Here is a 5,040-nt window from a genome sequence, read left to right as displayed (position 1 = left end):
TACTATTACTGAAGGTTTTTTTAAAAGACTAAATTTGTTGAAACTTTCAGCCAGGGTACTACTGTAATAAGATTTCTTTTGCCCCCTTTGCTTTTTTTTTTTTTAACATAATTTGAACATTTGTAACTATTTTTCATTAAAACTATTTCAGTAATAACCATTTTCCTCCCATTTTCTCAAATACCAATGGCCTACAAAACTTGTATAAACATTTTTAGATGAAAGATGCAAGTTAAGAGACACAATTATTGGGAAGGACAGGAGATTTTATTTGTGTGTTACATTTAACACATTTCCCCCCTAATGAATAGATGATAAACTGCCTTTTTATGGTGTTTTAGGTAAAAGGACTGTCTTCGGTGAAAGTGGTGTAACCACCTAAATAAGGATTATCTTTCATCTTCCACTTAGTAAGTATATTTTAATATTTTTAATCTGTGTGCATGGGATAATAAAAAACATCAACTGCTTCAATAAGTGAATTAAACAAACAGACAGTTTTGAGAGCTGAGAGAAGTATGAAAAACATCAACCAAGAACAAGTCTAATGGACTCCTCCCTCCCTTTTCTACCTTCTTTCACCTCCTATTATTACATGTAAGTGTAAAGGGGTTCATCTTAACGGATTCCTGCTTCCAACTATGTGGAAAGTGAATTGGAATCATTTGGAATATTCTGAAACCTTACTGTAATCATGAACACAAAGATGTAAAAAGATGTTGAAACATCTGTTTTCCAGATCAAGAGTATCACCCAGATAGTTGGGGGAAAAAAGTCTTCCATTAGCTCGCCTTTAATCTAATTAGCAAATACATGTCATTCTAAAAGATTCTGGTAACCATTGCTCAGAGGGAGAACAATCCAGAAAAGAAACACAAAAAGGATATTTTCAGCACCATGAAATTTAAGGACTAACAGAACTATGGTAAGAAAGATAATGATAAAGCTCATGCATTTAAGACTTTTATGTGGTTGGGCTCAGAGTTTTTTTTACTTCATTTTATGACAAGTAAATAGTTGAGTAACAAGAAGAAAATAATATTACCTTCAAAGATTTTCCACAGAAAAAATATTTCCCTGTGAAAATACCAAGATCTTTCCTGACCAAGAGGATTGGAATGTCAAGGGTTCAAATGCACTCACTGAGCATTTATTTCTATTTTGAATTTCCCTAAATTGTTTGCCTCAACATATCCTCCCAACATTTTTGAGAGAGGTCAAGGGTTTAAGAGGCCCTGGGGTTTAAGCTAACAATTCTGGTTCACAAACATATCTCATGTCAAAAGTTGAGTGTGCTATAGAAAGTGAAGTTGCTCAGTCATATCTGACTCTTTGCGACCCCGTGGACTGAAGCCCACCAGGCTCCTCCGTCCATGGGAGGCAAGAATACTGGAGTGGGTTGCCGTTCCCTTCTCCAGGAGATCTTCCCGACCCAGGGATTGAACCCGGGTCTCCTGCATTGGAGGCAGACGCTTTACCGTCTGAGCCACCAGGGAAGTCTTGAGTGTGCCATAGCTGAACATAAAATGGCCACATCTGTTAGGCTGCCTGGTGATTTTACTTGCAGTATCCAGCACATTGGGCTATTACAGTGCTCCAGCAGTAAAAGGTATCATTGTAACCTGATTCTACTTTCTTTTATTGAGAATCAGTTTTGTGTTTGGTTCACAGCTATTCATAACTAAACTTTGAGTTTTTCCACCAGAGTCTTGATGCCTGTTTCCAAAACAAATACTGTGCCTTAAAATTGGCCTACACAGATATTTTCCTTAATTGAAGAGTGAAATATTTTTACCCCAATTTATTCATTTTTGTTTCTGTATTGTTTTAATGTACCTGACATGTGTGATCTTATGCATATATACACCATATCTCTCCCCACAATCCTCAGGCATGTCACATCTTCAGACTTCTACTAATGTGCTTGGCATATTTTCAGGCCAAGGTGAAATCTGAATTTGCATACTCAAGACTTCCCAGAAACTCTCAGCTGCTCTGATGTCCTCACTTCTTTACCCCCACCTCTGTATTGCTCTGGGTATCATTGGGTCCATGAAGTTATCTGCATTTGATTAACTGAGTGGAAGAGGAGATAGGCCTCTGAAGGAGGATCTCAAATACATGAAGTTCATCTCTATTCTTTGTATTTCAGATGCATGATATTTGTAAATCACTTATTTCTAGTTGCACATCTGATAGAAGCTTTGCTTCCTCCGTATACACAAACCCGTTGTCACATATTATATCATGATGATAGAAATAATTGCAAAGGTAAAGTAAATGATGGCCGTGGTTACATTGTAAACAACTTAGTTAGAACAGGTGTTTGTTACGAGAGAATATGTAAGGAAAGGGTTTATTGAAGTATGAGAGAGAGTTGTATCGAAATCAGGGCGACCATTCCATGTAAGAAGACCAGGTATGTATGCCCAAAGGCATAAGTGGTTTCAATCTATTCATACTGAGGATAATTTGGGGGCATAGGAATGAAAAAGCAGGGCAGATGGTGAATCATACAAGTATCTTGGTAGAAAATTTCTCAGATCATCCTTTCATTTGGTAAAATTAATAAAAATCATTACACACATAAAGATGGAATTTGTCATGTGATATGGATGAGTAAAGTGCTTAAAATGATCACAAAATGTTCTTTTCACCAGGCCATCAAGCTCTTTCCCTTGTTTTTTCACATTTTCTTTTGTGTCCTTTAGTAACTTGGTTTTGGACTGTACTTGATTATATCCTGTTAGTATCATGTACGGAGAAGGCAATGGCACCCCAGTCCAGTACTCTTGCCTGGAGAATCCCATGGACAGAGGAGCCTGGTAGGCTTCAGTCCATGGGGTCGCGAAGGGTCGGACACGACTGAGCGACTTCACTTTCACTTTTCACTTTCATGCATTAGAGAAGGAAATGGCAACCCACTCCAGTGTTTTATCCTGGAGAATCCCAGGGATGGCGAGGCCTGGTGGGCTGCCTCTATGGGATCGCACTGAGTCAGACACAACTGAAGCGACTTAGCAGCAGTAGCATTCATTTTTGTAAAGGCCACTGCTTGAAGGACTCTGGACTTGTGTGTGCAATTGTGACTGCAATAAGTAGGGCACAATTCCTAGCATATATGAAGACTCCAGATCAAAATTTGTTGAATGAATGAAAAAAAAATAGTGGCTTTAGACTGAATTATGATGGCAAATTTGCACATGCACACACACACACTTTTTTTTTTTTTTACAATTATGGGGATGAACCGGAATTCTTTAAGATGTAAAGCTTAGTTCTGGAAAAGGGAATGGCAACCCACTCCAATATTCTTGCCTGGAAAATGGACAGTATTCTTGCCTGGAGGTTATAGTCCATGGGGTTGCAAAGAGTTGGACACAACTGAGTGAGCACCTCACTAAACTGGGGGGGGGGTGCAGAAAAAAGATTTAAAGCTTAGTTCTAAATAGGGATGCCTCTATTGATATTTGACTATTATGCACCCCACCCCCCATAGGGTTCTCTGAATCTGAACTGGAGCACCTTTCCCTGTCCTTGCAGTGAGCTGCAGACACTTGATCTCTCCAGTGGAGATTGCCAAACTTTGCGGGCAGAAACCTGGTCTTATATCATCTTTGAAGTTCTCACTGCACCTAATTTAGGGCATACCCATAGAGAAGGTACTATTAGTACCCCCATTTTCAGATGAGGAAACTGAGGTTAAGCAACTGAAGTCATCTTAAGTTAAAGTCAGATAGTGGTGAAGACAGTGCTGGTGTCTGATCCCTGGCAGTGTGATGCCTGAGGCTCCTCTGTCTAGGGTAATGTATCAGAAAGGTAGCTGCTACCCTTTTTTTCCCCCAAAAAAGTAAGGTAAGTAGTCAACTATGAAATTAAAACTCAAAGAATAAGAGTAACAAAATACCTAAGTGTTCTAGACCTGCCAAGACATTGGAGTAACTTAGATAGAAATTATGAAACCGTATTATTTCTGTCCTGGGTATTTACTCAACAAGATCCAAGCACATAAATCCAGTTCAGGAGAGAGATTCAGGGGAATCATTTCCTTTTCCCTCTCTGTAGACACTACATCATTCAAGTGACAAGGAAGACCTAAAAGGGAACCTGTTGTGTGAAATTAGTAGTATGGATCAAACAGAGTGTGGCCAGTCCTCTGGAATTGCCTGAAACTCTCCAGTGAGAAGCAAAGGGAATTTTTCTCTAGTATGGTGATCCTCTCACAGCTGATGCCCCATCCTCTGTCTCTCTTCCTTCTGGCCAGTTTGCTTCTTGAAGCTAGGCAGAACGTCCTTAAAGAAATGGGCATCCTCTGCCTCTCTACTTTCAATTATCAGTAGTTTGGGAAGCTTTGTGGAGTCTGCAGGACATAGGCCAGTTAGGAGAGAATCAGAGGGATGGGGGCAGTGGTGAGGGAAGAGACATACACATGGAGACAGTGAGACATGGAGAGACACGAAATGACACTGAAAGTCCTTGAGAATGTACTGACTTTAGAAAGCCTTTTAAAAACCAATCACTAATTCAATATGATGAATTACCTTAAAGTAGTTTGTAGAGTATTTCCTGAGAAGAACTGGAGGTCACTTCAAAATAAATAAATAAACCACAGCTCATGTGCTGATGTTTTAAAGAGAAAAGGCAATTGCTAAAAATGACTGTCCAATTTCCATTACTTACTACAGTCATTAGAAACAAGGAATATGTATATTGATCTGAAGTGGTTCAAACAGTATTTTCTTTGTTCAAACCAATTTAGCTGGAGGAAAAGTCAAGAGTTTGCCTTATGTGGGGGAAGTGGGGGGGGCATTGTGGAGAGAAAGAGATTCTTTACAGAAAGAACTGTTGTTTTTCTATCCTAGGGCCACTGACCTAAGAAAAATAACTGGGTTTCTATTAAAGCAAAGCAATTTTTGCCCCTGACCAAGCAATTTTTGCCCCTGATCACTATTGGTTTAACTCTAGGCCCTCGAGACTCAAAGTAGGTTTGGAATTAGCAATATCAGTACAATCTGGGCATACATTAGAAAGGTAGACTCT

The sequence above is a fragment of the Bison bison genome, unplaced genomic scaffold (assembly GCF_000754665.1).
Source record: "Bison bison bison isolate TAMUID 2011002044 unplaced genomic scaffold, Bison_UMD1.0 scf7180017525827, whole genome shotgun sequence".
Taxonomy (NCBI): Eukaryota; Metazoa; Chordata; class Mammalia; order Artiodactyla; family Bovidae; genus Bison; species Bison bison.
The sequence above is the reverse complement of the archived record's forward strand: the minus strand, read 5'-3'. Positions refer to the sequence as shown.